Source organism: Pygoscelis adeliae, unplaced genomic scaffold, assembly GCF_000699105.1.
Source record: "Pygoscelis adeliae isolate BGI_AS28 unplaced genomic scaffold, ASM69910v1 Scaffold196, whole genome shotgun sequence".
NCBI classification, from domain to species: domain Eukaryota; kingdom Metazoa; phylum Chordata; class Aves; order Sphenisciformes; family Spheniscidae; genus Pygoscelis; species Pygoscelis adeliae.
The window spans coordinates 912996-922794 of record NW_008824936.1 but is presented as its reverse complement, the minus strand read 5'-3'; the positions used below and the strand labels follow the sequence as shown (position 1 = coordinate 922794).

At 38.2% G+C, this 9799-nt stretch overlaps 1 protein-coding gene across 2 annotated transcripts in view; it reads right to left on the bottom strand.

The window, feature by feature from the left end:
- RASSF9 (Ras association (RalGDS/AF-6) domain family (N-terminal) member 9) overlaps positions 1-9799 on the bottom strand; it is a 26568-nt gene that overhangs the window by 15995 nt on the left and 774 nt on the right. The gene's annotated exons all lie outside the window — the stretch shown is intronic.

Sequence of the window (9799 nt, the reverse complement as noted above, 5' to 3'; positions counted from 1 at the left end):
TAAAGTAGTCAGAAACATGAACAAAAAGGCAGGACTTAGGTAATGTTAGACTACATTCAGATGTTCACTGTATAAAAAATACAATATTAATTAGAACAGAAACCAAAAGCCTGATCCCTTTCTCCCACTGAAGCTTTCAACATGAATCCCTGTCTTTCTCTGTGTTACTATAACTCATACGAGCCAGCACAAAATGGAACAGCTTCAACAGGAAATACTGAGAGAATTTCAGTTTAGAATAGCTTGACAGGACTTTCCTGACAAATACATGTTGAGAATGCCAGGGCGGGCATCTCACAGGGGTGTTCTGGCCACTGGGGTGCCTGGCTGCACTTTGTGTGTTATTGCATATGTTCAGAACAGGGCTATTAGATGGGACCTTATGGTTGAAAAAGCTGAAAGATTGCTTTTTCTTAATTTTGGTAAGGTGTGAGGGAGGCACATAACTGCGGGGTTTTCAGGACCGGTGTAAGACACGATGGGAGTACAGGTGGCTGGGGAGTGCTACCAGTCAAAATGTTACTACCTCAGGATTTAATCATAATTTTGTGAACATCAGAAGTTCTTAAAGCTTGTCTTAGGTGACTACAATGACATTTAGGTACCAAAGTCTCCTTCATAAATCTAGCCCTTATTACTTACATTTGTTCAGCATGTGTTCATTTTATATCTTCTCTCCTATGTACAGTACTACCCTTTATAGAAGACACATTTTTAAATTTAATCTTTTGCTATATGCCTTTTATCACCAGATATTCAATTGCTTCACAAGTTGACACATTGCTGGATTTATCTTCACATACTCTTGTAGGAAGAGAACTCCCTTTTACAAACCAAAGCTCAAAAAGATCTAGGCCAAAGGTATCCACTCACTTAAGTTCCCACTCCGGCTAACTGAATTGGTATCTGTAGAGATGACCAAAGCAAGACATCCATAAACTTCCTTTGCTCTGCCCTTGTGCAAAACAGATTATAGGACACTGAATTAGCAAACGAGGAACATGCAGTGAGTAACCACTTTTGTAAACTGCGGTTTATGTGACTTGCCCAATATCACATAGGAATTTTGTGGCAGGGGCAGGGAAGACATCCATGCTATGATGATGGTTCTCCCTTAATCATACATTATCCACCTGTAATTCACCTCTCCATTCACTATTCCCTTTTTAATTTCTAAAATGAATGGTACAAAAGATGGTTAATTAGGTGCTCTACAAAGTCTGAGCATGCTCCATGAAGACCTTCCCTTTGAAAGTGATTGGGGTGGAGCTCATGTCATCTACTTTAAGCGATTTAAAATGCAGATGTACAGTCAAAGATAATTTTCTGACCTTCCTCTGTAATCAGTGGCATAAGATAGGCACCTCCAAAAGGGTGACTAATCCCATGCTGAAAGCCTGTCTAAGGCTGAATGAATTGCCCTCTGGAAGTATTTAGATGTATCCATTAACTACAAAGAGTACATAGATGACTAGATACCTAAATTTTCAATGGTTTGAGTAAGATGAAGCTCGACTTTTGTGTTTTACCATGTACCTGAATCTTATGAACAGTATGAGTGTCAGTAATAGTAAGTACTGTGACCATTCACAACTGCAGTTCCAAAAATAACTCAGATCTTTGTCTGACACCTGTAGTGGCCTTCATGGGTAAACAAACACGATTAGTTATCTACCTAGACCTTAAAGTACCAGAAGTCTGGGAAAGTGCAGTAAAGTCAATACCAATCCTAAATTTTTATTAGAAAACTGGATTTGTACAGAGCTTTTTGGTAAAACAGGATACTAACAACGAAGTGGCCCCGAGAGATACAGGCAATAATCAAGTTAAACAAGTACACTTAGTGCCTTAGCAATCAGTATGGAGGAAGTCTGTCAACAGGTAATGTCCAAGTGAAACAACAATTCAGACCATCCATTTACCAATTATGAAGCCAACAGAAACAAGAGCAGCTGAAAATCGGTGTATGATCCCACATTTATAAATATCATTAAGCCATTCTTTTGATTAGTGAGCAGAATCTGATAACTTCCTATGACAAATGAGGCATACTTTATGTCATCAAAACAGTGCCCCAACTGTTGCTCTGAAAAATTCTGTAGTTTAGAAGTGCTTTCACAGTAGAAACTACCCTCTGTAGAAATAATCCTTTTGAATTTGGAGGAAGTTGGGAAAAGCAAAGTAAGGTGTTCCACATGGATGAAGGAATCTATAAACACAGAGCAAATTGCAGGTTCCAAGACCCCAGGGCAGACTCGCTTAAAAATTAGTAGTCTTCACTCAATTACATTATTCCACTGAGGTCATGCATCCTTACAAGTTAAAGTAAGGTAAACATATTTATACCTGACCAAAACAAAACTTGGTCTAACAGACTGTTATATTTCTATAAACCTGATTTTGTCCCTGAACATGAGAATGTTATGCTTTTGCATATTTATTTTACTCTTTGTTAGTTTTCTATTATTAAAAGGAGGACAAAATAAATAACTTGTGCTTTTCAAGAGAACTGATTATATTTTCCATTATGATGGAAAATTCATAACTCAGAATTCTTTACATTAATGAACAAGAACAGATAGGAGTGGAGAATAAAGAAAGCAAATTAATCAGATTGACAGTTTTGACCCTCAAAATAGACAAATTATATTTACGTATTTCATTCACAGCAAATACCTACCCTCTGTATAAATATATTTTCCTCCTATCATTACTCTGCAGCTGACTAATGAATGTGAAAAAAAACCCGCCAACCCAAAACAAAAAACCAACCTCAACTCAGGAAAACAGAGGTTTACATCACCTCCAAGATTGCAACATAAGAAATAAGTTGGTAGCCTGGCTTCTTCTAATGCTAATGCTCAAAAAATGTATGGCTAGCAACCATCTAAACTACAAATGAAATGGTTCAAATTGACAGAGGCAAACATGTACTCAGGCAGACAGGAGTGAGAGTGAAATAGGAAAAAGTTGGTGAAAGGGAAACACATCTTTAAATAAAGTGCATTTGAGAGGTGTGCCAAACTTGCACTGGAAAAATTTCTTTCAAGTTTGGTGTCTTTTATTCCTCTCCATGTGATACCAGAACTTAGGTTTCATAGCATTAAAAATATAATTACCCAACAACTTTATTATCATTACCAGTGAAAACCTTCCTTTCTGATTTTTGGTTTAAAAAGTTAGCTTTCTTTCCTTATATTCACCTCACAAAACCACCTCAAAATCTGTTAAGATACACATGGCATTTTTTTATTTATTTCCTTTTCTGTGACATTACAACTCTCCTCACAAGCTATTTTTAAAATTCTGAAAAATTTTAGACCGTCGAAAATTCCTCAGTGAATCCTGTGAAATCAAACCTAAACAATGCGCAGTGTATTCTCATTTCTCTGTGTGGCAGCCAGCTCTAGTGGACTGTACAAGAATTAGAAACAAGGAACTCCCAGATTTCATTCATACCTCTCCCACTAACTGGCTTTCACACTCTGCACTTCTACAGATTTTACCCTGTCTAGTCATGCCCTACTTATTTTCCTGAGGCATGTAAATATTATCACCCAAATTACAGCTAAGGAAAACTAAGTATGCTTATCAGTTGTCTGAGGTCACAAACAAGTTGGTATCATTATCACTATTACAACACGTGCACCTTAAATGCATTTCTGAATACGTCGAGACAGGAAAAGGCGTCTAGTAGGTGCCCATTTGAGGCAAGCTCCAGAAGGGTGCTCAAAATTTTTCTTTTGGACAAGGCTCCCCAAAAAATGCAACTTCCAAAATCACTAATAAGCTCTTGGCTTTTGTATTTATGTGTAACACATATGCATGAGAAATGATTGATGAAATGTTCTCATTTTTATTGCAAGAATTTTGCAGGTCCATGGAAAATTTACAACCCTGCAAGGTAAAATGACATCACCAGAATTTGCATGAAAACTATACTGCACTCAGCAGTTCTAAGTAATTTTTTCTAATGGGAGACATAGGCATGGAAGAGTTGATTAAGAAACAGACCAGACATAAACTGATCTGATAGAAATTTTCAGAGAACTCCGCATGACATTTGTCTGTGATATAGTATCTTACCTACCTGAAAATTACACTGAACTGTATTTGTTTAGTACCTACATTCTGTAGAGGATGGTTCTGGCCTTTGTTACACAAATAAATTTAGTCATCTATTTTCCCCTCTAATTCCATTTGGTTGGTCACTCTTTCTTTCTATTCATCCTGAAACCATTTGACTCTTATCCATTGTGCCTTGTGTGATACTTGGGGAATTGCTAGCATGGTAACACTGCAGAAGACGACAGAAAGTCACCATCTTGAGAGTATCATAACATGTAAGAGAAACAATAGAAGTGACAATAATAGCTCAGTTACCTATGCACACGACTGGGTACCAACATGTCCAACATTCAGTTCTAGGCTTCGCTTAGTGTGTGCTCTTAAACAAAATCTTTATCTCGAATCATCCTTGCTGTCATCATTAATAAGGATTTATCTACATACTAAATATAGAAGACAGACGAACTAATTAAGGCTTGTACAGCATATGTGATGTTAATGCTTGCAAATAATGTTTAAGATCATAATTTTAAGTTGTTATTATTCATCATATAAAACAAACAAAAAAATAAGATTTTCTGAGCATAAGTGTATACCTTTGCAGGTCAATCAAGAGGTACTACTCTGATTATCACTGACTTTTATTAGAATTTTAAAAAAAATCCCCATCTCTGAAAACTTACATCTCTCTACTGAAATCATTACACATTTAGCAACATGTCTGGGTCTTTTCTCTGTATATAAAATGATAATTTTTCATCAGTAAAATAAGAAATCAACACTGACCAGCAAGATTTTTCTTCTATATTACTAAAAATGTGTTTCTTTGTCTGAAATGTATCTTCTCAGCCTGACTCTACACTATACTAGTGTTTCAGATTAGCTTCAACTTAACCTCAGTAATGCTCTTTCCTTACATGGTGTAGTATTACACACATCTATTACTCATTTTATTTACTCCTTTGGAATGAAATTGCTGTCTGCCCTCCTGGAATAGTAGATAATTAACTCTTTAGAAATAAGGTTAGTGTTTTGCTAGACGAAAAGCTCTTCCTGAAAGTGAAGTGAACAAATATGTACAAAGATTATTAGAAAATGTATGCAACCATTTTGACCCCCTGAGACAAAGCTGACAAGCCAGACCAGAAAATAAATTATAATGTATGAACTCTGGCTCAAAAAGGAACTTCTTCTTTGATAGATCACTAATATATCTCACACTCAAGAAAAGTAAAAGTAAGGAGAAGAATGTGTTCCGCCATTACCAAACAAACACCATCTTTTCAATCTAAAAATTTAACACATATAGCACCACTGATTCTAAATAAGCTTTAATCCACCCCCTCCAACATACATACCAAATGCCTGGTAGTCTTGAATCAAAAAGCACCTTTATAGCTTCATATAGACTTTTCTCTGCATATGCTCATCCAAGAGGAGAAGTATTAGACATCTCACATGATCCCATGAGACATGTGGGTCATACACAGTTCATTCAGATAAGCAGCTGATCTCCAAGAGCTTTTCCAGTCCAAACCTAAATGCTGAGTATTTTCAGTTTTGCTTGACCAAGGCTTAAAATGTACAGCAGCGTACTCAACCGTAGAGCAGTAGAGATGTTCAGAGTAATACTCAAATCGCTGTGCTAACTAGGTACGATGAGAAACTACTGGAGGGAGGGAGGGAGGGAACATGGTAATGCTAGGTCAGTATCAGATAGATGAAGTCTCTAATCTAATTCATTAACCTGTGCTTGTAATATAAAACCTGAGAGAATAATTTAATGTTTCTCTCACTGGGGAGTGGCCTCTGACTGTCAGGACAGGAAGAACTCCCTCTATATCCTTACAAATGAATGGATATATATGGTCTTTCTTTCTACCTATGAACCGGAGATGAGCTGATTAAAGAGAGGCAGACATAAAGAGTAGGCAAAGTAGATCTTTGCCTCCTATACAGAAACACTATGCTAACTGCTGTGGCACTGAGACATTGACAGTAAAAGATGGAAAAAACCAGGAAGGAAAAGCAAAAGCAATAAATACATTTAAAAGATAACAGATTTGTAACACAACTGTTTCATCATCAAACAGTACTGTGGGTTCAGATGTGTTGTATGTCAACAGAACATACAAATGGTTGTGGTAAACTTAGGACCAGTACAAATTACACTAGCAAAAAATACTTCTCAAGCTCTTTGTGCCTAACAGGACAACCCTGCAGCATCAAGGACAACTATGTGAAGAAGACGGATTCTCTGTACCCTCTCCCTTTCAGACTGCTACTTCCCTGGCTACAACTTGCATGGAACAGTAGAGCTTCAACAAGTTTGGGTAACGTTTATGTGAAACACTCAAGGAAGTGGCCTCAATGAAAGAGAAACAGCAATGGAGTCAGCTTTCTTGGTGTGAGATCACTGGGCAGATAAGACAATGCTAGATCCAGATATGCTTGAGATGGCGGGTAACATCTGAAGTATTTAAATGAACCTAAAGACCCATTCTCAGAAGTGACCAAATCTAGCACCCAAGAGCAGAGAAGTCCTAATCTTACAGAAAATCAATGGGGCATAGATTCCTGTTCTACTTAGAAACCAGGAAATCGTATACAATGTGAAACCCTGGTACATAAACACTGCAAGCATATATGCTTTTTATTTGTTTCCTATATTTGGATAGGAAGCTGTTTTGTTTCTGTGCAGTGCAATCTGTTAGATCAATACTAGACCTTAACTGCAAAGCACTCAGTGCCCTTTCTCTTACTCCATCTTGGGCTGAGCATTGCCTCACATCACCACACTTCCAAAATGTGATGTCATATGAGCATTCCTCACACTCCCAGAGAATAGCATCTTTAAGAGATTTGCATAAAAATAATTCCCTTTGAGTTTATTCATGTTCCAGAGGCTTAGTCCTGCAGGAAACTGTCCTTTTTCCTTTACTGCTGTAGAGGGTACAGCCTGTCCCTGCTGAGCACATTTGGATTTGTAGGTGGGTGGGGCATGGCCTTGCTACCTTTTAGATGTATTGTTCTCCAGGGGACACATTGACAAGCACATGCATGCTCTGGGGACTATGATAATTTCTGCATGTCACAGGAGGTCAAAGAATAGTAGAAAAACTCCTCATAACTCTTGAAAAAGATCTCAAGATATCACTCATTCTCTTTCTGGCCAAGAAAAATATGTTGGGCCACATTCCTAGCAGCTGCTCCTCTAAAATCAAATCAGGGCTTACAGTGATCTAATGGTTACCTAGGCCTTGTGCTGTCTCTCTGCATGAGCGAGATTTCAGCAGCCGAAGACAGTAATACCGACTGAAGATCTTTCAAATACTAGAAGCAGTTCAGCACAGGTTTCATCTTCCTGAGGATTAATCTCAATTTCTTCCTCTAAAGGCTCATGGCATCACAGCCAACATCCCCTGCCTCTTGCTCAAATACCTCACACACGCAGATACAATTAGAGTAACCTCTTTGTTTAAACTCTGAGGTCTCAGGGGTAGAGACTGACATTTTATGATCTGTATGTGAAGAGTCTACTATGAAACAGGGCCCTGGTCTGGAACCTCTGGGCAATGCTGCCAGACAAGCACTAATTACAGAGGTGTCATCTTCTTATCTGAGCAAATGACTGTAACGCCTTCATTTTCCTTCTGGCTCTTCTAACTACCTTTGTTGCCTTGACTTAGCTTTACGTCCTCCTCCTGTAAACATAGATTTTATTCCTCATTTGCTTATCTTATAACTCTCAGGAGTTATATTTGCATGTAGTTAATGGTCATTAAATACTTTCAGTGAAAAAGCAAAGTGGGAAGAGAGGGAAGGAGAGTGCTTGCTCCTCCTGTACTCCACCTTTACTCAGTAATTTTCCTGTTACAAAAACTGAGTTCCTCAAAGAGAAGCACTAGACCTAATAAACAAAGCAGCAGATTAAATATATACATACATGTATGTCCCTTTTTGGTCCCTCTTTACAGGTAGGCAAACTAAGACAAGGTAATGAGCCACAAGTTCTGACTCCGCAACTACTGCTCTAAACACAGTCAAGGATTTTAAGCTTACTTGACTTCCTTTTCAAGGTTTCAAATGTGTTCACAAAGATACAATTATAATGAAAAACGAATTATTACATAGCTCTTCAATCATACTACAAGACCCTTTTACTAACTGCATAAACAAAGTTTAATTCTCAGAATTCAATATCAAAAGCTAACGTTAAATATACAGAAATGTAAATATTTGAATAGATAATAACCCATCTTAAGAATTATGTCATTTGCTTTGTTCTTGACACCCCCCCCCCCCACCATTTCTGTAGTCACAAGACTTTCAGCCCCTCCCCCCCCCCCCCTCCCCCCATTTCTGTAGTCACAAGACTTTCAGCCCCTTCTTATTGCCACACCACCTGCCTACCATTAAAGGCATTAACTTCTTCTTCTGGGGGGGATGGGAGGGGTGAAATGAGAAGAAAGTGCTAGATGTTCACAGTAATGGTTCCTTTGGTATTTTAATTTTTATTGGCTATTTAAAGCTTTGGATTATGACTTTCTTTTCCCGAGGAATAAAATGTCACATCAGCAAACACAGAGAGATTGATGCAATTAGTATGAAGATACTTTAAACATCCAAAAGAGAAACAGTTTCACTGTTGAACGGAGTGGAGCGTGCTTTGTGATTTAACACAGTTATTCAGGTAATTGATGGCAGTAGAAAAATTTCTATTTTAATAGTAATAAATTTACAGCTCTATGTAAAAGCAATTTAATGTAAAAGTTCATGTTCACCTTTCCAGATCTTCTGAATATAAAATGGCCACGTGAGAAGTACATCAAAGTTTTTCTGTTTCCAGACGCATTAGCAAAATACGCTGTTTAATCAGCAACCCACAGTATTAATAATTCTAAAATAGTATCCTATTTTTTAAACCTTGACTGTTACAGTCTTTCTGATTTATATTCCATATAATATGCTCTGATTTATATTCCATATAATATGCTAAGTTCCCAACAAATACAATCCCCCCAGAATAACTTTCAGTGTATCGAATGGGAAAACCGAAAGCCAAACCTGGAGAAAAATCAGGACATTTTTACATTATTTTTTAGGGTCCAATTATACTCCCTCTGGGAAAGACTTTCCCTTATGTACCCTTAAATATGAACTAAATTTCAGTGGTGAGCACCAGTCAAAGCAGGGAAGAGATTACAAGTGATTTTTTAGTTTCTCGCTCAGCCAAAATTTCACTGATCTGTTTCTGTTCAGTCTTAGTCAGATGGGTTTGGCCACTGTAAATTCCATAGGGTGCAAGCAAATTTACTCCACTCCAAGCACATTTACTCTTAAAAAATCTAGTACCATCCTAGCACTTAAAATGATCATATAACTCTTTTTCTTCTTTTTACAGCTGGTGTGCATGGCATGTGGAAGCATGCACAACATGGGGGGCAAAGTCCCCATAAAGAAACTTCGCAGGAGCCAACCCTGGGACCACAGCTGTCACCCTGAACATTTTTTCTAGGCAAAAAAAAAACCATTGGCCGTCAAGTCCCCCCCAGACTAAGGGCTAACCAAAAAGAGCATCCCCCCTGCCCACGCTGGAAGATCGATGCTCTCCCACCTCCCAGGCTTATAGCCAGCGGACGAGTTAAGGGACGGGGCTGATCCTAAGGGGTTGCAGGCTGCGGCTCTCCCTCCCAGGGAAACGGGGGAAAGGCGGACGGCGCGGGGCCCG